At 37.9% G+C, this 25967-nt stretch overlaps 1 protein-coding gene and 1 long non-coding RNA gene across 5 annotated transcripts in view; one reads left to right on the plus strand and one right to left on the minus strand.

Moving 5' to 3' along the window:
- The window catches only part of LOC308196644, a 79170-nt gene extending 53486 nt beyond the window's left edge, over nucleotides 1–25684 (plus strand). For both annotated transcript variants that reach the window (XR_013952319.1, XR_013952320.1), the window contains 2 exons: nucleotides 7718–7792; nucleotides 17141–25684. This is a non-coding gene — a long non-coding RNA (uncharacterized lncRNA). The remainder of the gene's footprint in view (nucleotides 1–7717; nucleotides 7793–17140) is intronic.
- SOX6 (SRY-box transcription factor 6) overlaps nucleotides 1–25967 on the minus strand; it is a 484589-nt gene that overhangs the window by 12286 nt on the left and 446336 nt on the right. For 2 of the 3 annotated variants that reach the window (XR_013952301.1, XR_013952302.1), the window contains one exon: nucleotides 10531–13465. The exons of the other annotated variant lie outside the window; for it this stretch is intronic. The gene's annotated coding sequence lies outside the window, so the exon portion shown is untranslated. Of the gene's footprint in view, nucleotides 1–10530; nucleotides 13466–25967 lie in introns of those variants that run through there. 3 annotated transcript variants of the gene reach the window in all.

The raw sequence follows: 25967 nt of genomic DNA on the forward strand, positions 1-25967 counted from the left end.
TCTTCATTCACATAATAAATCCTGATTATTCTAGGGTTACAGTTCATGTAAATAATCTGATCGTTATATATTTTACTGGGCATTCACACCTAGCATAATATTTTTATAAGTGTATGAAAATTGAATAAATCATATGCTTAGGTGTTGTGGCCAAAAAAAAAAAAAAAAGGAACAAAAAGGAAAAAAGAACTGACAAGCAAGTGTAAAATGGAGATGATCAAAACACATTCACTATTATGCAGCAAAAACAAAGAAAAAGACTTCTTCCTCAACAATTTTCTGTAATGAAATATCTGTTAGGGATTCCCGTTCCTGTTAGGGAACAGGAAACCTGTTTAGTTTCCTGATGCAGCTGGTTAGTGAGCCTAGCGGGGAGGTGTCCTGCTAGACCTTCTGTTCACAAACAGAGAAGGACTGGTCGGAGATGTGGTGGTCGGGAGCTGTCTTGGGCAGAGCGACCAAGAAATGGTAGAGTTCTCTACTCTTGGCGAAGTTAGGAGGGGGATCAGTAAAACTGCTGCCTTGGACTTCTGGAGGGCAGACTCTGAGCTGTTCAGGACACTGGTTGGCAGAGTCCCCTGGGAGGCAGTTCTGAAGGGCAGAGGAGTCCAGGAAGTCTGTGCACTCTTCAAGAAGGAAATCTTAAAGGCTCAGGAGTGGTCTGTCCCCATGTGCCCAAAGACAAGTCGGTGCAGAAGAAGACCAGCCTGGCTGAACAGAGAGTTGTGGCTAGAGCTTAGAAAAAAAAAATAAGGTTTATGACCTTTGGAAAAGAGGGCAGGCCACTCAGGAGGACTATAAGGATGTTGTAAGGCTGTGTGGGGACAAAATTAGAAAGGCCAAAGCTCATCTGGAGCTCCATCTGGCTACTGCTGTTAAAGATGACAGAAAATGCTGTTATAAATACATGAACATGAAAAGGAGAATGAAGGAGAATCTCCATCCTTTACTGGATGCGGGGGGAAACTTAGTGACAAGAGATGAGGAAAAGGCTGAGGTGCTTAATGCCTACTTTGCCTCAGTCTTTAGCAGCAAGACCAGTTGTTCTCTGGATACCCAGTACCCTGAGCTGGTGGAAGGGGATGGGGAGCAGGATGTGGTCCTCACAATCCACGAGGAAATGGTTGGCGACCTGCTACAGCACTTGGATGTACGCAAGTCAATGGGGCCGGATAGGATCCACCCGAGGGTACTAAGAGAACTGGCAGAAGAGCTGACCAAGCCGCTTTCCATCATTTATCAGCAGTCCTGGCTATCAGGGGAGGTCCCAGTCGACTGGTGGCTAGCAAATGTGACGTCCATCTACAAAAAGGGCCGGAAGGTAGATGTGGGAAACTATAGACCTGTAAGTTTGACTACAGTGCTAGGGAAGCTCATGGAGCAGATTATCTTGAGTGTCATCACACAACACTTACAGGGCAACGAGGCGATCAGGACTAGTCAGCATGGGTTTATGAAAGGCAGGTCCTGCTTGACAAACCTGATCTCCTTCTATGACCAAGTGACACATTTAGTGTATGAGGGAAAGGCTGTGGATGTGGTCTACCTTGACTTCAGTAAGGCTTTTGACACCGTTTCCCACAGCATTCTCCTCAAGAAACCGGCTGCTCGTGGCTTGGACTGGCGTACGCTTCGTTGGGTTAAAAACTGGCTGGATAGCCGGGCCCAAAGAGTCGTGGTGAATGGAGTTAAATCCAGCTGGAGGCCGGTCACTAGTGGAGTCCCCCAGGGCTCAGTGCTGGGGCCAGTCCTCTTTAATATCTTTATCGATGACCTGGATGAGGGGATCGAGTGCACCCTCAGTAAGTTTGCAGATGACACCAAGTTAGGTGCGTGTGTCGATCTGCTCGAGGGAAGGAAGGCTCTGCAGGAGGATCTGGATAGGCTGGACCGATGGGCTGAGGTCACCTGTATGAAGTTCAACAAGGCCAAGTGCCGGGTCCTGCATCTGGGGCGTAACAACCCCAAGAAGCGCTACAGGATGGGAGATGAGTGGTTGGAAAGCTGTCTGGCAGAGGAGGACCTGGGAGTACTGGTTGACAGTCGGCTGAATATGAGCCAGCAGTGTGCTCAGGTGGCCAAGAAGGCCAACAGCATCCTGGCTTGTATAAGAAGCAGCGCGGCCAGCAGGGCTAGGGAGGTGATTGTCCCCCTGTACAAGGCTCTGGTGAGGCCGCACCTCGAGTACTGTGTTCACTTTTGGGCCCCTCGCTACAAGAATGACACCGAGGTGCTCGAGCAAGCCCAGAGAAGGGCAACGAAGCTGGTGAGGGGTCTGGAGAACAAGTCTTACGAGGAGCGGCTGAGGGAGCTGGGATTTTTCAGCCTGGAGAAGAGGAGGCTCAGGGGTGACCTTATCGCTCTCTATAGGTACCTTAAAGGAGGCTGTAGCAAGGTAGGGGTTGGTCTATTCTCCCACGTGCCTGGTGACAGGACAAGGGGGAATGGGCTAAAATTGCACCAGGGGAGGTTTAGGTTGGATATCAGGAAGAACTTTACCAAAAGGTTTGTTAGGCTTGAAATGAAAGTTTTGGAATGGGCTGCCCCGGGAAGTGGTTGAGTCACCATCCCTGGAGGTCTTTAAAAGACGTTTAGATGTAGCCCTTAGTGATATGGTTTAGTGGAGGACTTGTTAGTGTTAGGTTGGACTAGGGGATTTTGGAGGTCTCTTCCAACCTAGACGATTCTGTGATTTCCCAAAACAAAAGTCTTTAGGTGAGACTGTTTCATTCCATATTCAATTAAAATATTCACTACAGGTATAAAAACTGCATCCTGCACCAAAAAAAAAAATCATCACTTGACACAAGCAAAAGCAATTTGTGTTCTCAGAAACAAGACTATGGAGAGAGCACCATGCCCACTTTCTTGCCACTCCCCTGTACTACTGATGATACTGCTAGGTTTTCACTAGTTTTAAAACAATTTTCCTGTTCCTCTTTCATCTGCCACTAAAATCTCAAAATTTGTCATGTATCAGAGATATAGGCAACACGCTTCTGGACTTCAAAAGCCCCCTCCCATTAGTCTCTTAATTCTTAATCCAGTACAGATGAATTTGCGTGTACAACTATTCTGAATCTGCTGTAGATTGTACAACAGACCAAACTCCCATCAGTAGCCTCAGGAGCAAAAAAGAAGATACGTCTGTTGTCTTCCTGTATTCACAGTTTCATTTTTGATAGAATTCAACTGGACTTAAGTATCAAGCACTCTGTGGCAGCAGAACCCTCATGCATGATTACAGAATCACAGAATCGTCTAGGTTGGAAGACACCTCCAAGATCATCTAGTCCAACCTCTGCCCTAACACTAACAAGTCCTCCACTAAACCATATCACTAAGGGCTACAGCTAAACGTCTTTTAAAGACCTCCAGGGGTGGTGACTCAACCATGTCCCTGGGCAGCCCATTCCAATGCCTAACAACCCTTTCAGTAAAGAAGTTCTTCCTAATATCCATCCTAAACCTCCCCTGGCGCAACTTTAGCCCATTCCCCCTCGTCCTGTCACCAGGCACGTGGGAGAATAGACCAACCCCCACCTCTCTACAGCCTCCTTTAAGGTACCTATAGAGAGCGATGAGGTCTCCCCTGAGCCTCCTCTTCTCCAGGCTAAACAACCCCAGCTCCCTCAGCCGCTCCTCGTAAGACTTGTTCTCCAGACCCCTCACCAGCTTCGTTGCCCTTCTCTGGACTCTCTCAAGCACCTCCATGTCCTTCTTGTAGCGAGGGGCCCAAAACTGAACACAGTACTCGAGGTGCGGCCTCACCAGAGCCGAGTACAGGGGGACAATCACCTCCCTAGACCTGCTGGCCACGCTGCTTCTTATACAAGCCAGGATGCTGTTGGCCTTCTTGGCCACCTGAGCACACTGCTGGCTCATATTCAGCCGACTGTCAACCAGTACTCCCAGGTCCTTCTCGGCCAGGCAGCTTTCCAACCACTCATCTCCCAGCCTGTAGCGCTTCTTGGGGTTGTTACGCCCCAGATGTAGGACCCGGCACTTGGCCTTGTTGAACTTCATGCAGTTGACCTCAGCCCATCGGTCCAGCCTATCCAGATCCTCCTGCAGAGCCTTCCTTCCCTCGAGCAGATCGACACACGCACCTAACTTGGTGTCATCTGCAAACTTACTGAGGGTGCACTCGATCCCCTCATCCAGGTCATCGATAAAGATATTAAAGAGGACCGGCCCCAGCACTGAGCCCTGGGGGACTCCACTAGTAACCGGCCTCCAACTGGATTTGGCTCCATTCACCACAACTCCTTGGGCCCGGCCATCCAGCCAGTTTTTAACCCAACAAAGCGTACGCCAGTCCAAGCCACGAGCGGCCAGTTTCTTGAGGAGAATGTTGTGGGAAACGGTGTCAAAAGCCTTACTGAAGTCAAGGTAGACCACATCCACAGCCTTCCCCTCATCCACCAAGCGTGTCACTTGGTCATAGGAGGAGATCAGGTTCGTCAAGCAGGACCTACCTTTCATAAACCCATGCTGACTGGGCCTGATCGCCTGGTTAGATTAGAGCTGGTCAAGAATGTTTCAACAAAACCTTTTTCTAATGACAAGCTTTTGATTAAACAAATGTTCTCTTGAAAAATGAATGCTTTTCAATAAATAGTCATTTTATTGAATATTTTTAAAACTTTAAATGAGAAGAACATTTTTATCTGCAAATTTAACTCTTCTCTAAAACATTTAAGTCTCATCAAGCCTATTCACCACAAAAAGTTATGTTTAATACTGCTACAAAACAATACTATTTTCCTTCATTTCCATAAAAATTTTATATGATGGGAAAAAAAAAGTTCAAACTTTTGTAGAAGCTTTTTCTCTGTTGTTTTCTTCATAGATATCCAGATAGATTGCAAAGGTTAGCACTTATGATTCAGTTTCATATACACAAATTAAAAAAATGCAGTCAAATGCCTCATCTCCTGAATTATACATCTTCGTAAATAGCTCATCTCCATCTATGTAGCCTTCTGTGACTACTGTAATCCCATTTTAAATTCAGAAACAGAAAATCTTCATTGTTACCTACTTGAGGTCATTGCAACTCTTTTTTTTTTTTAACTATCAACGTAGTCTGAGATCTTATATATCATCTCTGCTTATCTAAGGCCCAAACACAGCACAAGCTAAGAAAGTGCTGTGCTGCAAAATAAACAAATAAATACATAAATTCTATGAGAGTGCTTTCTAAGAAATCAGAGAGAAGAAATTAGAGAAAAATATAGCCAGTTTTGTACGCAGCACAAAGAAGATGACCTTAGTAATGAATTAGCATGTACTAAATTTGCAACTGCCACCTAACTAGGAGAGGCTGCAGGCATCAGGACAAGAATTCAGAATGACACAAAAATAAACATATGAAATGGGAATGCCTGATGTTCTAAAATCCTGTTGGAAAAGATCCAGAGGTAGCAATTTTGCCAGAAATTATTGAAAAAAGGAGGGGTCATGGGTCACAAGCAGAAGTTTAGTCAGCAGTGCTACTGTTGGGGATAAAAGAAATAAATAAATTAAAAAAGAAAAAAAAAAAGAAAAAACAGTACACAGGAATAAGTATAAACAAGAGCATCACCAGAAAGTCACGTAAAAAAAAAAGTCACGTAAGAATTTCTACAGTTCACAATGTGGTTTTTCCACAAGTGGAATACAATGGGTGGACTGGGTCATGACATTTGATTAGAAAGCAGCCTACGTTGGCCCACTGGAGAACAAGAGTGAGCTGGAAAACACAGTTTGTGAAGAAAGACATTAAGCACTAGAATTATTTAGTCTATACAAAAGAAGAGTGAGGGGAAGGTATGAAGGCAATATTCATATTTATGTATATATACTCATATATATAAAAGATGGCTCCAAAGTAGGGACTAACGATTTGTTCTTGTCCACTATAGATACAACAAAATGGCAAGCTTCAATTCAACTGAAGAAGATTTAGTTTGGGCATTAGGGAATACAATCTTCCAGTAGCAAGGGTAGGCTAGTACCTGAATAAATGATTGCTGCAGAATCCCCAAGCTTGCTGGGTTTAAAGCAAGCAGTTCAGGTACAATCAATCCCACCTTGAGGCTGGATCTGTCATCTTCATGGCGGGGATAGTTTTTTAGAGGAATCTGTTCTCTCTCCCTAAGTGAGTTCTGTGCATGTGCATATATACTTGTAAAGAACACAAATTCTCATTCTAATAGCAATCCATAATTTGTGTGCTACTTTTCCAATGAAGCCTCACAGCTTTCTTTTAGAACTACAGCTTTGTGAGTACATGGTTTACTCTTCCTGTATTGAACAGACATGAAGCTATGTTTCAGATTTTAAAAGGGTAAGAGAACGTGTCATCGTTAGTGAAAATATTCGATTTTGATACTTGGAAAATGCTTCTAATATAAACTTTAGGGTTTGCTTCCTTGCCTCCTATGAAATGTTTAAGAAAAATCCATGTTTCTTTTGCTTGACGTTTTTTTGGGAAAAAATGTAAGAGTCCATTCTCCTTATTCACATTTAGTGTAAAGACCAAAAGTTCAAACAATTAGAATTGCAGCTTGAATGCACATGTTTGCTAACTGAATTTAAATGTAATCTTGATTGTCTCCTTCGTTATGTTTGTATCTTGACTCCGTGTAAACAGTGCTTAGACCAGGGCATGAAATGGTGCCGATTTCATCTGGCTTTAGTGAAATTATCCTGATGCTACCAATTTAAAAGTAAAATAAGGTTTACTATTTACTGTTTTTGTACTTTTTGTTTTACCTTTCAGCACAATACAACAAGCAACAGAATTGTATGTTACCTCACACAAACCCAATTCTTAAAGACTAAAGACCTGGTGCACTCACAGTAATTGCCTTAAAGGCATTTTTATTTTATGCTTATAAAATATTACCTTGGCTTTGAAAACTTGATGCCACTATACAAGGTTATTTATTTACATTCCTTCTTAAAATTAAATTATATTTGTGTATGCAAATGCACTATGTGGGAGGGTTTAAAAACTCGCAAGTAAATCCTAGTGCACTCAGAGGTGGAAATTATTATCCATTTATCTATAATGATTAACAGTTAAAATGCACTCTCTGCTGTTCCCTGTGTCTCAGGAAGAACAGAAGCTTTTGTTTTCCTGAAATGAAAAGCCCCATCTCTTTTTACAGTAAATGCCTTAAAAAGGGATTCTCATGGCACAAAGCCAGATAAATTTAAAATACACCCATCACATACTAAAGAATGAATTAAATCCGTGAGCCTTGTTTATGAGACATTAACTCAAATATGGATTGACAATATATGAAATTATAGTTTCCTTATATGTATTAACTTGCATAGGGTACTTCAGAGCATAAGCTTTACATATCACTTCATAAAGTCTAAGTGTTGAAAAAAGAGCACAATAAGCCTTTCCGAGAGCAGGAATAGGCCTTAATGAGATGGCACAGTATCTCCTATTTTAGAAACATTATTTTTCAGACGGCCACTATGCAAAAACAAATAAACAATAACCCCCCCCCCCCAACTGAACAATGTAACCAGATGACATTGGAAGCATTGAATTATCTGTAAAGAAATGAACCGTCAGACAACATTAGAACACATCCAGTCACCCAAGTGATATTATGAGGATCTCTTGGCTCTAGCAGGGAAAAAAGGATGGGTTTGATTTCATTTGTGTTTTTTTTTTTTTTAAAGGAATGATTTTGCCTTTTTTTTCATTTAGGCTTCACACTTTTCCTGAGGCCTCTGGGCTCCTGTCCAGGCCACGATACTTCACAATTGACTTTGATTTTCTGAGGTAAGTGATCTGTCGCTTTCTGAGCAGTTATAGGAGGGGTCAGGAGTGAGGTGGCACGGTATGGCCTCACTCTGGCTCCTGCCTCCCTGACATTGTACACACTAATGCAATGTGAAGTAGCACGTCTAAATAGCCTGTCAAACTTTTTTGATGTTAGCAAACCCACAGATGGGATTCATTTCCATGCTGTTCAAAAAACGTAAACGATACAAGGACATTAAAGAGCATTAAACTACTTGATGACATTTTGGTCACATTAATGAAAAGTGGCATTTATAAACTACTACAAAAAGATGGGGGGGGGGGAGAGAGCAGAGAGAAAATGGAAAGAGAAAGGAAAGGAGAAGTGAGGAGGGGAAAAGGAATTAAAATCAATTAAAAAAAATCCCAGAAGGAGCTGGGTAGTCTCTGGACACCATCAAAGAAATTAGGGTCTTAAAATTAAATAAACCCCAGAGTGAACTTTTCCCTATATGTGTGCACATGTGCCTGTGCTAACACTTGGGTGAAAAGACCCACAATGGTCAGGGATTCCTGAGAGGGAAGTGTAACTGCATGCTTTTGGCTACGCTTACATCTGTTCACTCATAGAGTGTACCTTCCTCACTTACAGAATCCCATTGATGATACCAGTGATGAAAATGTTGCTGAATGTAAGAAAGGGTATCAAAATCCAACCTCACCAGCTTAGTCCCACTCAGCTGAAGCCTAGTTTGTCATTCAGTGACATATATGAAGACATTTCCCACAGCATCCAAGAGCATGAGGTCACACTACAGCCTGTAAACCTGCAAGGGACTCTAGCACATGTCAAGAGAGTGAGAGCTAGCAATATGAAAACATTTGGCTATGGGAAGTTCTGAGATCCAGTCCTGACACTTATACAACCTGTTAGGCATGTTCAAATAAGGACTGGAACCTGTCTGGCTATAAGGGTTAAGAAACTGCTGGTTCATCTGCTGGAACAGCAGAGGCCTTGGAGCTGGCTGCACCTGGATGCCAGCCTTGCTGGGAAGAAGGACAGACAGAAGACATGCTGCTCTGGCTACGCCAGTGCCACTAGCAGCCGCAGCATATTTTTTTTCCAGTATTCGCGGTTACATTAATTGCTAATGACAAAGGCAACCTTCACTCTGTGTGGTTTCCTGCCCATATTTGGATCCTTTACAAGGCCCCCCTTTTTCTTCCTCTCCTCCCCCTACCATCATGCCTTCCCTTTTTCTGATAGGAAATGCAACCCGAGATGTGCGAAAAAACAGTGCGCATATTGTCATTTAATTGGCCCCTTGCTCAGGCGCATCGGGCCTCAGCGCGTGTGCTGTAGGGTGTCTGCTCCACAACAGGAAAGAATAAACCCAGACTCAAATCATAGGAAATTCATCAAATATGCTTCTTAGAGTTCTGTCTTTCAAGGTCTGTTTCCCTGCCATATGATCTCTATAAACCAAATTACTGCTGGCCTGAGTACAAGACTGGAGGCGCCTGGGGCTAGCATATAATGAATGCCAAATGCATGTGACAATAGACTGATCATGGAGAAGAATTGAAAATTTTTTAAGTAGTTCTTTTACTTCATTTATAAAAACCAAACTGACTACACTTAATATCTTTAAAAGGAGCCAATCATTTCCCTGCAGTTCCAGACGTGCATAACAAACCTTTTATATCAACCCCATTAAACAGCTAGGACACAAGATATGTTGGAATAACGCTGAATAAAGTATAAAAGAGAAAGTAAATGAAAAATACCTTGTTTTAGGTGGGGAGGAGTATATACATTATTGAATTAGCTCAATTTTTCCTTTTATGAGCCTTTGCACATAAAGATTCTGCCCTTCACGTGCAATACAAGAGGGTAAACTTATGCTGGAATGTATCTCCCAGAACTGAGATTCTAAAAAAGTATGAAAGCTGCTTAAAGGCTAGACTGATGTAAGATGAATGATTTTTATTAATTTGTGCAATAAACAGTCAACCAGAAATTTCTATCCCTATGTTGCCAACTACTCCAAATAACCTAACAAATGTTGCTATTGCAGCATCACAGGAAATGTGAAATCTCCAGAAGAAAAAATATTACATTCTTTACTACAGACAGAGGGTAATTAATACTGCTTTTTAGGTTTTAGAAAATACTGCACTTAGAACTGCAAGTCAACTAACAGACCGTCTATAACCTATAAATGCTTCCATATTCACAGACATCAGCAGTCTTGGAGTTACAAAAAAGTAATAATACATACATATTAATGGATTGCAGTTTGTCCTTCGGGGAATATATTTTTTAAAAGGGCTAAGGCAGCAATAATAGCTCCTCTAAAGCCTCTAAATGCTATAATTGTTTTATATGAATTACAGTGCTCGTATTAATTAATGATGAATGTTTTGTGTATGTAAGTATTTGATGGATGCAGCCAAAGAAAAAATGAAATAGTCTGTCTTTTAAGTTGACGTTAAAAAAAAAAAATGCTGCTGTTTGAAGGTTTGGATCTGGTTAAATACAAGATTATTTTAACCACATTTCAATGAGGAACATGAAATACGGCCCATGAGGTCATGCAATTCAGCAAAACATTTTTTTCTTTCCTTTTTTTTTTTCATAGTTAAATAGAAACAAAAGCAAAATTGCCAGAATACCTCTTTAGTCATATTTTATCAAAGTGCTTAAGAAAACTGCCTGTAGCTATTAAGTTGTATCTGTAGTGCAGTCTGTTGAAAGACTCTAAAGATGCACTGACCTGCAAACTCCTAGTACTCCTCTTGAAAGCGGTAGCTGTGTTTGACGTGCTAGGAACACACATGGACAATTAGGTCTCAGTCCATATTGTGGAGAGTTACTGCATGGAGTGAAAAGGAAACTTGAAACAAGGTAAAGAGAAGAGCTTTCAGGAACAGCATTGCAATTCTGGAAATCTATCTCTAATTTCTATTAGATGGAGTCTAATTTCTATTAGATGGAGCCATCTAACTTCTATTAGATGGTATCCTTTTTCTTAGGTATTGGTTGTATCTACAATCCTGTACAGAGCAGGTTCTGTTCTTCTGTCACTGTAAATCAGTTGGAAATAGCTCTACTGAAATTAGTCATATTTACCCAATATGAAACCACCAGCAGTGACATGGGGATCAGCATCTGTTCTATGTTTGCTTTGGTGTGTGTGAGCAAAGGAAATGCTTTTTCAAGAAACAAAACAAAATTGTGTTATCTCCGTTTTGAAGTCAGAAACAAGTGTAGAATTATTTTAATTTCAGTTTAAGATATTTATTCCCACCCATAGAACTTCTTTAACCTGGTCATAAAAACAGGAGCTAGCAAGATATTAGTTTGCATGGAAATATTTATCAAATACTTGTTTCTGATTTCATTACACAGAATGCCATAATGTACATAAACACAAACGATTAGTTATTCTGGACTATAAGAACAGCCATCACATGAAACATTCTCCATATTTCCCCCAGACATTTATAGACAAACAAGAATATCAATAGGCTACTTATAAAATAATGCAAAACAAGGCATATAGTGACTAGAAAGTCATGCTTTTTACATGAAACAAGCAAGCAAAATACTTTTGATGAAGTGTTGCACTCTCATAAAATCCCTTCCATGATTTTAAAACACCTTTGCTTCCTCCTCACTGAGAGTTCTTTCAGAACTTTCAGTCTACACATATTCATGACTAATTTATATCAGTTTCATCTTGTACCAATATTATCACATTCATAATTTCATTTACCTTCATGTCACTAACTATCCTATTTAAACAAATTTAGGAGAAGTCAGCAGAATACAACTTTTCTCTCTTGGCCACTGCTGCAATGAATCTAGAACCTCTGATTGCTCTCCATCATGCCATCTGTAGGGCCACTAATCCCTAAGCAGTCACCTCAGTCAGGTCACTCTTTGTCTACCGTTTACTGCCAATGGGGTGCAGGATGTTTTAACTCTTCTGCATCAGCATGCTGAAACTTACAACAGCATATGGCCCTGGATCATGAATTTGCAACCTCAGAGATATTTAGAGCAGGTTCTCAAACTTTTTGGCTGTACATGTGGCAGATTGTTGCATTTCAGATACAAAATTGCCTAAGGCATCACTGAATCCACAGAGATTTGGACAGACATTCAGTTGTATCAATAACAGTACAGTACAGCAGAGAAAGTATAGTACAGTAGAAACAGCTATCATTACTTGGAATTGCCACTTCAGGCTTTGATATTCTTTTCTACTTCTATAAATTCCCTTGGCAAACTGAATATATAGTCAGCAACAGAAAAAGCAATCTTTAACAACAAATAATCTAGATTATCTCAAATATACCGGATCTATTTCTTCAGGAATGCATATGCATTGTATACTTTGCAAATATTCAAAGTGCATTTATATGCAAATATATATATATATAAATTATATATATATGCATTGTATGCTTTGCAAACACAATAATCAGAAGTATAGAATTTCTTATTGTTTGTGTATTATATACTAAGTAACTGTTAAAAGAGTGATGTTACGAGGGGTGAAAATTCAAGACCTCAAAGGTAGAAATAAAAAAAAAAAAAAAGGTTGGCTGCATAAACTTAATTCAGCCTCCTTACATAAAATCTGTCAATTTTCTACAAGATCCTGCATCTAAGAATACAAAGGGATACTAGTGTAGCAGCTGTTCAAAATTTTTTCTCTTTATTGTTCAATGTACTGCCTCTGACTTTATTTATAAAGTACTGTCCAAGCCCAGTTTTGAAAACAGAATTACTAAGTCCTCTGTGACTTTTGGTAATACATATTGTAACATTCTGAGGTTTTACCTTACTACATATCCATGAGTTAAGGGAATATTAACAGCTCTTACAGATAGGAACAGCACATAAATTAAAGACGTCTACCACCTTCTTTTGTGTCTAAATCTCAGGTCCAAAATACCTGCTTCAGACTATTTAGCTCTATGGATAAATCAGTTGCAACTATATATACTTTAACAAATGAAAGCATTGTATCTCCAGCTAGGTCCTCCAAAAGAGAAGACAGACAAAGAAGTAACTCCTTAAAAGCATCGCTTGACTGAGATACATAAAAAATGCTATGGTAAAGGACAACAGTCCTGTACCATAACCAAGAAAACATTATTTTATCCTTCTTGCAGTCTTTTAGTGAATTAATGCTTAATTAGTGCTTAACACCTTGAACTGCCACACCTGGAATACAAGGAAGGAAGTCTAACGATTAATACGCATGATAAATTCTATGGGATTGACAGAATTTACACTACTGTGTCCAAGAATGTACCTTAGATACCAAATATTTAAGACTGGTTATTTTGTGTAAAATAATAAATTTGTAATTTATTACTGAACAGAATCAAAAATGGGCATTTCTGTGTAAGCGTAGCAGCACCCTGAAATTAGACAACTGCTTCTAATAGGAAAATTCAAAAACCAAACTAGGTACTTAAAAACAGACCTCAGCAACTGATGATCAGCTTCAGCCAAATGTCTTTTTAATTGGTATCCAATACTGAAAGGCTCCATAGAGCTTCTCCTTGCTTTACTTGAGATTCCTTGAAATACACTCCATGACTACATTTCCAATATCTTCCAGAAGGACTTTGAAAGCAGCAAAGGAGTGATGATGGAGGGGCAACAGTCTCATTTCCACTATTATTCTTTTCCTGAAAATACATGTGCAAAGTACTTTGAGGAATAAAGACTTGAAACAGTAAAGTTTTAAGGCCCAAACAATGGCTGGGACCCAACTGCAATGTATACTTTCTTAAAACATATTAGAAAGCAACTCCAATCTGAAGAAATTTAACTGGCAAGGCAAAGAAAGCAAAGGATAGCAAGAAATCCAAAAATAGAATCAGTGAAGGAACCTGACAAAGCTGATGACCAGCAGTTCTGGGAACAGGCTCTACGTTTCCTGAATACTTGTCTGCTGCTGCTGTTGACATCTGGCAAATACTAGGTTTTGGGGAAAGATGAAGTGGGAGGTCCTTAAAAAGTGCTCATCAAAACTAAGTAGGAATAAAGTTCTCCCTGAATTCAGTCACCTTTCAGATTATTCCCCAGGATGAAGCATTATCTTCTTCAGGTGACAATAGTTAATAAGAGATGCTTGGTTTGTTCATATGTAGAAATGATCTTTTCACAAAAATCACTCAAAACTGTACCCATTTTTTCAATAGGAAACAAGGAAATTTAATGCTGGTTTTAAGCGTGTAAAGGGCTGCAAAGTTAATTGTAGTCATAATCTCAGTCCTGACAATGTAACAAGTTTATCATTGCTAATACTAATCAAGATTTAACATACAGATGAATGTAGAGTATCTTGTTAAAATTCAGCTTTTAACAAAGTTATCAGAATATTGCAAGAATAGTTGTCACACATTCAGATCATAATGGCAACCACTGAACCATAACTATTGTATAGGCTAATTCTGAAAATCCATGAGGCACAGATGATTGAGAAAGAAAAATCAAAACCTGCCTACAGTTCAAGTACGGAAATTAAAGGGTTATATGCATACAAAAATCCAAATGAGTTAATAAACACCTCAGGACAGCCAAAAAATAGTTTAGTTGAACATGTGTGCTTCTTGTTTATGCACACGTTTTGAAGAATGTTTTTCATAAAAGAAATATAACACTGTTCAATGCTCATTCACTGTGTTTCTGGGGATATGTCTTGGCTGCGCTATAATCCAGAGTTTAGACTGTTACTGAAAGAAACAATTCTCTTTTGAGGCAGTCGTGATTTAATTCTCCTGTTAGGGTGGAAAAGTTCTTTTTACCCTCCATTTTCCCTCCTCTTTTTGCTGTTACTGGGTGCACTTGCTATCCTTCAACTTCTTGTTACACATATATATAATAAATACCAACAGAAGCAGGACAAGTGCATGACAACATCAACTTTCAAAGGACAAATAATGTAGAAAAGGTATTAGAAAGAAGCTCAAACCATGAATGCAAGCATCCAAAAATGCATCGTCAACAGATGAACAGAAATGATACCACACAGATTTGGCAATTTATAACATGAGGGGCCTATGAAGAACAAAAAACAAGATTTCACTTTATACTACTGAATGCTCAGTGCTTTCAAGATTCGTGTACCCCACTGGAGTCCTTCCATGTTATTATAATATAAAGCTAGTTAGAATTTCTCAGGAAGAAGGAATCTCTTTTCAGTTTTATCCACTACTTGCAACACCAACATTTTTCCCCCCCTCATAACAGTTACCTTTTAAAAGCACTCAGGATGAATTGCTGCTCTTACTCATATATTCTTCAAAGCATGTGCTAAATACTCTAGGTGAAACTTTGTCACCACCCTCCCATCGCCTTCACCCCCTACCCATTCCCTGTTTAACTCAATGGGAGTTTTGTTACTGAATTCAGAGAAACCGGGATTTCATTCCTTCTCATTAGAAGGTGTTCAGGCACCACAGGCTTTTGTTTGGCAAGATCTAGTTTCCATTTTATCCATACTATCAGAGCTCTGGGAACAGGCAAGATCAACTTCCCAATGAATTCTGAGACCATTTTGTGTACCTTTCAGTCAACTACAGAATCATGCTCACTCAGCTGTCAGGTATTCTTTAAGTAATTTCTTCTTTAGATTTTAAGCAATAAGCTAAGGCAATGGGACAAATTCCATTTCCAGTGGTCTTAACATAAATTTAAAGGTCCTGTATTTATACTACTGGTAAGTGAGGTATTTGTCTTTAGTCCTCTCTTTGTGACAGATATCATTACACAGCCTGAAAATCTATGAAGTTAATTTTACTAGGCTCATCCAATTGATTATACCCTAATTCCTCAAGTAACTTTTACACAGAATACAAGTAGATATTGCTTTTCTGGAAAACACAATTCAATTATGCTAGTTAGTCTTTAAGAAGTAAACACAACAACATCTCTATACACAGACTGTATCCAACTGTTTTGTAAGCTAAGTTTTTCAGTGCTTAAGCTTTGTACATGAAGCAGGTAATTGTACAATTGTCAAATTTTCCTCATCTTGATTTTGAGAATCTTAGCCATAAAGATGGCTCATCAGAGCCTTTTAAGTCACTAAGACAAACTAGCTGTTTTATACAGAGGGTAAATCAGTTAGTGATTTCATAGCCATTTCACTTCCAGAAGTGTCATATATGCAAGTGGGTGAGGCCACCCACATGGTCCAGTGTTGTGGTCTGGTTGCTCAGTTGGAAAAAGCCATATAAAGTCAGCTTTTGGCTTCTGTCAGTGCATCCAGATGATTTCAATTTGTTAGGATTCCACTAGAGTGGTCAGCATTACTTTGACAAAGCTGTGCCAACAGACAACTCTGCAGCTTTAGAATTTAAATACACACTGGGACTAGGCAGAGGTACAGTGCTTTCTGCTTTACAGTCCATTACCCATATGGCTTCTTAAATTTGGGTCTATTAGGTAGCTCCCATACATGTGAGTGCTTATTATGTGGCTTACACACAATAAACACTTTACTTACCTCAAGTTTCTACTGATGAAGTAGGGAAAGATTATGACAATAGCTGTGCCTTAGGGAACTGTACATTGAGTTCATTTTTAAGTACAGCTCAGGCTCCTGAAACTTACAGTTACATAAGAGTGAGCTTGTCCATTTGCAGTCAAATCAATGTCAAAACAATTGACACTACAAATTTTATGCTTATTTCTAAGTAATTTAATTTGTGTATGATGGGCAGCATACCAGAGAGGCCATTCTCTTTTTCAGCTTGTGTTTGGCATCCGTACCTTTGAGCACAAAAAGTCCTTAGGATCATATAAGATTATCTATTGATAACAGAAAAGTTTAAGCATTGACAAGGTGCTCCTTCATTTTTTTGATAGAGTATATGGTAAAAGAGTAAAAGAGATAGCCTATATGGTAAAAGAGAGGAAACAGTCTTGGCACTTCTTATGTTCCTGGTGTTCAGCAAGTTAACCATCAGTATGAATCCAACTTCATATTAGCAAGAATTTCATGTTCTCAGAGTTTCCATCCACTGGTTTCTATTTTGTTAGAGAGATGGTGCATGGAGAACAAATGGATTCTCCTTCTGGACATTCTGACTGTTGTATAGGTTGTTAAATCATCAGAAGAATTAAGTGTTTTAAAAGTATCTGGGACTGAGACTACAGTGCATGGTATATAAGAAACATTTCTTAGCTAAGTACTGTATGTACTTGGAAAAGCAAGTAACATTGCAGATGCCACTGATTAACTCATTACCTGCAACAGAATTTCCAGGTTGGAATCCTCCAAGAAGCAGTTTACTATGCAAAATTGATAGCAAATGCCCTTCTTTTTACTTCCTTGTCTTGTCCTTCTTCACCAGAACATGTAAAAGATGACTTATAGAAAGTGAGATGTTTCTACAACGAAGTCTAATATAAAAGGTAAGTGCCTGGACCAAGACAAAGAGCATTTCATGACACTCCATTTCCAGCAGTCAGGGAATAAACCCATCAACTAATAGTAACCTGACTGGTAGACATATACATTCTTTCCTGTTTTTTATTAAATTTATGGACTTCCTGAGCCAAATATGAATCTTAAGTTTACAGAACTGCTAAAGGCTTGGAACATCTTACAGGCCTGACATTGAGCTGATGGTCTACCCAAGTTAATAGAAGCCCGATAAGTAATATAAGTGGATTTTGCTCCCAGTAGAAACTTGAGCTATTTAACAATAGGAAGTCAGGATCATCTCTGTGTTGTTTCAAGTCCATTTTGGAAAACATGGACAATAAGTAACTGACATTACTATGAAGAACTGACTATTGTATGCAACAGCAGAAAGGACCAAGCAGATAGTACTTCTCTTGACTCAGCAAATATCAAGCTAAGAGTCCCAAAACTGGGACAGCCAAAGCTATTACAGTTGAAAGTCTTATGAACAGAACTAGAAACTGAGGTTTATGAAATCTATAGCTTCTCTTGAATCTTCTCAGAATTAACTTGGGAAGCCACTGGTTTGAGGATCTGAAACTCTGCCACTGGTAGAACATATACAAAGAACAAAACATGAACCACAACAAATATAAGAAAATCATAGGCTACAAGGTAAAAAAATTCTCTTTCCAGCACTGCAGAAACCAAATAAAGAAGCTATACCCTTACACAGTAAGTCAAAGATACAAGACCCAGTGTCATCCCTTCACATACACATGGAAACTCGATACAAAGTTCAACTCACTCAAACACAAAAAAAGTTTTTTTAAAAGCCAAGAATATTACTCTAAGCAACCAATAACTGCAACAAACAACTATAAGAGTTAAAATCTCTACATTCCCAAGTGATTCACAAAAGATCACAAGTGCCTTTGTATTCATCTGAGAGCAAGGTGCTCATCCTTTCTGAAGTTGTTCAGCACTATGTATCTATGCTTACTGTGTCAAAACCATTCAATAAAGAAAAAAATGGTAATCTGATTTTTTCAAAAAAAAAAGACAAACTCAGCCTATGTTTCATCAGCAAAGAAAGATTTTATTCTAAGTGTTCTCATCTCACTGGAACTAAAGAGACACCAGTTGCATAGGAAAACACGCTTAAAGAAAGATCATTTTGGAAAAACTTTAAATATCCCTAGATCCTTTCCACCTTGTGATGCCTATTTAAATGAGCAGCAATATATCAAACTTGAACTCTTAGAATAAACATCTGAACAATGTAATTACTGTACTTAGCATACAAGTAATCTCAGGCCAAGATTTAGTCTTTGGAATATTTGCTACCATTGTACCACATACATGTTACTACTGGGAGTAACAACTGTTCAACATTAGGCATTTTTGTATTTCAGTCTCCAAACATAAGAAGTAAATGAGGTATTCTGCACAAACTAAAAATGTACAATGCCTATACATCCAGGCTTAGCTTAGGAAATGATCTAATAGGTAACACAGGCCATTCTCCCACCTCAGACTTTGTGAAAGCAGTGAACCCCAGCTAATACTTCATCCAAACAATTCTGATCTACTTTTTGGCAGCAAGCCCTTAGAACAGTGGCCTTCTCCACATTTTTTCTCTCTGGGGACAGAAATAATTTTCAGAAATTTCAGACAGAAATAATAAATGTCCATCTAACAGTTTTAGTATTCATACTAACAGAATTAAGTTAGTTTTAGTTGCAATTCAATAACATTCTATTTAAATGGAAAAGGAACATATAACTTTTAAAGTATCTAGTCTTGATCTAACAGAGTGGCTAGACTTTAAAAAAGATTGTGAAGGTGCTAACCCAGCGTGTCTTTAAGGATCCTCTGATATGACATACTGCAAACAACCTTCTACCTATGATCGAAACAAAGGGAGAGGTTTTCTTCTTTTACCTTCCACAAGATGGGGAGGGTACAGATGCTGTTACTAGGATGTGAATTGAGAACATATCAGACAGAAGAATCTGAATCTGAAAAAAGTTATGCTGTTAAGCACAAGAGACTTCAAAACCATCACAGAGAGAACATCCATCGCTAGGATACAAAAAGACTAAAAACAATTAGAACAATTAATCTGTTATTTACATCCAATAAAAACACATGTAGTAACAGGAAAATGATTGAAAACACAAAGGAGAGGAACTGAATCCAAAGAGAACTTAAAAGAAAAAAATCAGATGTTTAAAACTGCACCTTTATCTGAAAGTTATAGTGCAGACCAAAGCATAATGAAACACACACATTAAGCTTGTTTTCCAAGGTGTGTATTGCTGTTGGTTTTTTTTTTTTCACACAAATCCATCTACATAGACTTCATTATCAATACTATATATTTGGAGCTGGTTGAAAAAATTCTGTGTGATTTCTTGCCGGATACAAATCATATGCCTTGAAAAAGGATTAGCTGGATAACTCACAAGTCCCCTAGGGAAAATATGTTGTACAGACTATTCCTCATAAGTGGGGATTAATATCAAATCCCACAGGAAGTCATGCACTGCAGTGTTTGTTTTCATTTCATTTATATTTACTGGCAGTTTATACTGTTCTTTCAGCTTGTGTTAAACACTGCAGCATGACAGATTTTTTCAGCACATGTAACATCATGTCTTATATTTTGACCATCTGAAAATATTTACTTGATATAATTGTTGTCCAGTGGGTCTTACAAAATTGCAGATAGTATAAACCTCAATTTAACCACATGGAATGTTTCTCCTTATAGAATTTTTATGCTTAAAACATTTACAAACTTAATACTGTATTGACGTGACAGCTGCTGCCACTGCTCACCATTAATCTCACTGTTGATGTTCTCACCCTTAAGCAGTCTTCATTCATTTTTTACTGTCATTAAACCCGGAAATTTTCCCTGTATCTGTACATTCTCTGTCACTTTAGTTTACGGTTTACTTTATGCCACTTCTGGCCAGCTCTAATTACTCTTTTTGTACCTTTCCCCACATTTTTCAGAACTCAGTTCTTCCCAGCCCCATAACCAGCCTGTCCTTTGAAATCAGAAAACAAATTCTCATTGAAAGTATAGTGAAAAGGCAAGAACATCATGCAAAATAGTATTCAACACATCCCAGCACTGATACTGCATTTTCCTCTTAAAAGCCTCCAAACTGAAGGAATTGTTTGAGCTATCTAATCCAGTACTCTACCATCAGCTAATTTTAGACAATTAGTGGTAGGCATAAAAACAAACAAAAAAATGGTAAGTAATTTTTACTATCAGTTTCCTCAGAACTCTTCCCTCAAAACTTGGCTGGATGAGAGCTGCAGCACCACTTGATGTAATTTCAAAGCTGGCCCTGCTTTGAGAGGAAAGGGAGAGACAGGGTGTGGACTAGATGATCTCAATAGAGCCCTTCCAACTGAAATTTTCTGATTCTTTTCTTTTAACTACGGCTGCCCAATACCCAAAATGGTATCTGTAATCATTAGTTCGTGATTATAGCCAGAGCAAAATGTCATTCATGTAGTAAATTCAGGTAAGAAAAGCATGACATAAGAACAGAGCTATGAGCCAAAATACGTATTACTGAGGTAAAATGAAAAGTCAAGTGTTATCCTATAGACCATCTCAGAAATGAGAGGAAAAGAGGATAAGGTGATTGTTCTATGGGTATTTTTCTATGTACAGTCTTTTGACATGGAAATGTTTCTAAAACGTGACCGTAGGAAGTGTGGAAGAAGAGCTTTGTTCATTCATTACTAAGAACCACAGAGACTGTGAATGGACAGTACTAACTGCTTTAACTACTAATAAATGCCACTGTACTAGACAAATCTTCCTTCGCATTACCTGAGGCTCAATATTTGTAAATCTCTGTTTGACTTAGCAGTCTTACCTTTATGAAATACTCATACACATCAATTTACCTGAGCAATGCAATGTTATAACATCATATACACCACCTGTGTTGTGTGTACATTTATTGTCTGAATTCTTCTAGGTTTAATATGAATCATCTTTTCAGATTCTTCAAATTAAATAAATTTAATTTCTCCGTAAATTGTCTTGACCTGCATTACTGAATACTGTCACTATTGTTACGCTGTACAAGAACCTGTTATTGCACATTTTGTATACGTTGCATCTTCAGTCTCTCCAAAAAGAGAACATGGACGGATGGAATAAATTGAAATACATGTGACAGATAACTGATGTTGTGCCATTATATAGAAAATGTCCTTGTATCAAAACAGAAGTCTAACTTTCCATCAAGTATTGCAAAAACACACAAAAGCCCTTGCCTAAAAAGATATAGTTTTAGGATATGGTAGTGCAACTCTGCTAAGTAGCATAGGGAGGGGAGATGGAAGGCAGTGACAAACTTTAGCATATGCTACCATCTTCTTAAGACTTTCTCTGGAAGTTGCCAGCACAGGCTAAACCTCTCATTGCATGTAAATGCAAAACATTGCTAGAAACATTAAAAACATCCTGTTCTGTAAGATCATGTGTAAACCTTCCCTGCAGTGTTCTTCATTCCATGACTGCTTGTAAACCCTGATAATATTTTATTTATTTCTTATTGTAATAATTTCATTGCAAAGAATAAGAAGAAATCCTTTATGATACCAGAGTTGGTCATCCATAGTCTCTCAGTGTGGCAAACACCCATTAAATGTGTCAAATGACTGATTAACTGAATTTAACGGGGTAAGGGAGGGAGGCAGGAAGAATGCAAAGAGAATGCTGCACTTGTCTGAGAAGTGGTTTGCATCTAAAATACTAAATGTTTCCTTTGACCAATCAATATTAGCATTACATGAAAGCCACCTACTAGTACTGACAGTTTTTATTTGTTCCTTGCAGGTTTGATGTAGGGGCTTGGTGTTTTCATTTGTTTTTATTTGTTTGTTTGGTGTGTGTGTGTGTGTGTGTGTGTGTTTTGTTGTTGTTATTTTTAACAACGGGATTTTCCAGGAGCAATTTTAACCACAGTTCCTAGGCAGTAAGAAAACAATTGAATACAGGGTCAAGAAAATAGATTCATCCATATACAAGTTGTCAAAATACCTGTTTCAATCCTATAAAGACAGGTAAACAGTATTCAAGCTTTGACATTCTTTATGAAGTAATCAGTATTAATTTCTTCTGTTCCGATTTTAATTACATACCATTGCCTTCCTGAGAGGACACTACTAGAAGTATAGCTGTCAGATGGAAATTAACTTGCTAGTAGATGACCACATACTTCATGAATTATACATGAAACTTTGTCTCTCAGCGACTGTTGCTAAACGACTTTTTCATCATTCTTATGTTTAAACAAACCACAATAGTTTTTAAGTAAGTCTGATCAGCAGTAAGGAGATCATGATAAAATGCTAAGAATGATTTCTAAAATAGTGTTTGAGGCACATTTCATATTGATATGTTTAGCTACAATTTGGGTCATGTTCCTCTGCTCTTAGTTGTTAGCAGAATGATAGGCAGGCCACTGCATTCACTTTCAAATACAACATTGATAGCTGGATTTACATTTCTTTTTAAGACTCAGCTTTTGCAAACAAGCTTTAGATTTCAGACATAATTCTGTTATTCAAATGGGAGAAGAGTTTGATAGCTATGCTAATCACTTTTATCTGAGAAAACATAACTAATAGCTTGGTTTACATTTGCTTACATTTATGAGCATAATTTTAGTACATAATTTTATTGCTCTATAAAACATAATACTGCATTAGTCCGCTCTTAAAAAAAAAAAAAAAAAGTTACCTTAGAGTGATTTGCACTTAAACCTTCACACTACATTTAAATGACAGTATCATTTTAAAATTTTAACCTTTAAAAATCAATTAAAAAAGAAACAACTCATATAACAATTAATCCTACATGGCTATTTTCTGTAGAGATAATATTCAGTGAATGTATTTAAGGTAGTCATAGCAGCATTGATCACAGGACTGTTTTGAGTCAGTTCTTCTCATGTATAAATTGGACTGAATGAAGATAATTTGTTCTTACGTCGCATGAAAGGAATCTCTTAAAATTCTCCACTGCTGTATACATTAACAAATTATGTGGAAGAAAAGAGGAATGATACACACAATCACTTTTTTGCATTCAGTGTTTTCAGCACTGGAAACTGAAAAGGAAATAATGCCTTACATTTTAAAAGGGTCAGTTATTACTTTCAGTGGCCCATAAAAATAAAGAAAATATGCTCTAAAGAACTCCATTTTGTAGTATTGTACTAAACATTTCCTCTTGGAATCGTCATGGCTAATAATGATATGAGAACTATTTTCCAGGATGCAACTATGCCAATTGACACAACATAGTGATCTTATTACTAATAATACTCTGCACACACATAGCACCTTTCCTCTGAGAATTTGAAAATACATTTACAAATTTAACTTTACCATTCCCTTGGAGGCAGAAAAAGTGATGTGTAGAAATGCTAGACTCCCTGCGAATCCAAGAAATTATCTGTGACAGGACATGGATTTTCATGTGGCTCTCATTTTCTAGTCAGTCTTCTAAATAGTCTCTAAATAGTCAATTAAATAGTCTTAAATATTCAACAATTGGCCTTGCAATTGCATGCTGAATGTAATGCAATTTTTCCTCCTCACCAAGCCCCTTCTCCTCCACAGTAGGTTTTCTTCTACAGTATGGATTATTGCCAAATTAATACCCCTGTGCCTACAAATAGATATCCAGGAAATTAACCTTAGCTACACAAGTCCGCAGACTTTGTATCTTAAAGTTAACCACAGGAATATTAAGGGGATATTTTGTCTTCCCTAATATTACAGAAACATTGTTTTGAAATGGCTTCCCTGCTTACTGACTGCAAATTAAATTATACTACTAAGCTAAATTCTTGGTACTTGATTTGATAGTTTTTTTGTTATTTGATTTTACAAGATCTTGGTAACTGTTGTATACTTCATATGATATATTACTGCATTAAGAATACAAAAAAAACATATTAGTATTACAGCTGTTCTATGACATTTGCAGACTCTTGTCTGGTCGAGATTTTGACAAATATGCATGTCAAAACCAGAAACTTTTTTGCTAAATTGAGCTAAACACAACTAAACAGAACCTTTTTGCATTTTACTGTAGTACCATGCATTCATAGTAAGGACAATGGGAAAGCTACACATACTATTTTAGCATAAGAATAATGCCTTTTCCCAAACTGAATCAGAAAAAGTTAAAATAATGAGAATTTCTAGCCCAGAGAATATAAGCTGTAAATTGAAAACACCACATGCAAATACAGTTTACAATTCATTTTAGTAAACAACACTGCCAGATCTCAATTTTATATAAATCTTCACTACTTCTGAGACATACTGTGACCTAACTGTAGATGTCCAAAACTAAATAAACTGCTTAGATCCTGCTAATGGTCTATTCAGTCCACATTGCTGTGGAATGTAGCACTTGCTGGAGATGCTTCTGTCTCCACTGTAAAGCCCAATTAGACTATTTTATTAGTCAATTTAGATGAATCCTCCTAATTCTTTCCTTTAAAAATGTAATTTCTTTATCATATCGTTTCATATGAATTCTTTTCTTTTTTTTTTTTTTAAGAAGAACATAAAGTTCATAGCCTCATGGTTACAAAAACAGCTTTCAAAACATGATTAAAAGTCAATTAAATATTGAAGAATGAAGAAAGCATCTGGAAAGGAATGCAAATAAATCATTTAAGTAAAAATGTGTAATTCTAAACTCATGCTATTGGTATTCAAATCCAAATACCTGGAATGCTGAATCTTATTTCAAATCTGTTATTACTAATGATCTCAAAACTGTGAAAGGCAGGTGAAGAATAGCCTTGAGTATGACAGCACAGGGTAGAAAGTCTTGAGCAGGACAGAGCAGGAAATGGGCATTTTCAGTAGTGCAGACATGAAAAAAATGATAGGTTTTTCTCTCCCTACAGCAGCATGAAATTCTCTAAGGAATTTCAAAGCAATGCAATGTAATTTTTAAGACTGTATGTATACGTGTGGTGTAAATACTTGGTACTAGTCATTTCTTTTTCCTGTTACATATGCATGAAGGGAGGGGAAAATGGAGCAATACATTCCCCCTGCAAAACTGGCTGCAGAGCCCAGTTAAACTGTTGGTGAAACATCCATTGTGCACTGAAGAATTTGGCTTTCCATTCACATTTCTTCTGCCACATAACAATACAGCATACAGAATTTATCCTTAACTGTAATATATTAGGAAGAATTGTGATGGATTCCATGTAAATTTGATGTGAGAGGAAACCAGGACTCAGTAATTGTATTTGCACAATTTTATTCTTCTTCCGATTTAATACTAGACATTTATGATTTAGGAACAAAGCAGTAGCCCTTTCATTCTATGGTCATACAGTAGTGGTCATTGTTAATGTTATTGAGGACATTTTTAATGACCTCAGCCACCACAAGGACACCATTAAGTCTTCCACCCATAAAAAAGGCATATCAAAAAAGCTGATATTCAGAAGAAGGGCTCACATATATACTTATACCAAACTTCTATCTTTCACATGCATACACACACACACCCCTTATATAAGGTAGTATTATATTTATACACACATGCACATTTGAAATGTTAGTGCCCCAAATAATTACAGTTTCACAGTCGCATTCACCTGAGAAAATAAAATTATTCTATTTCTGAACATGAAAGATAAGGCACGGCATTGTAGAAGACTGGCAGCAAGATTACATAGGAAGTCTAT

Source organism: Anser brachyrhynchus (genome assembly GCF_964034855.1).
Source record: "Anser brachyrhynchus genome assembly, chromosome: 5".
Taxonomy (NCBI): Eukaryota; Metazoa; Chordata; class Aves; order Anseriformes; family Anatidae; genus Anser; species Anser brachyrhynchus.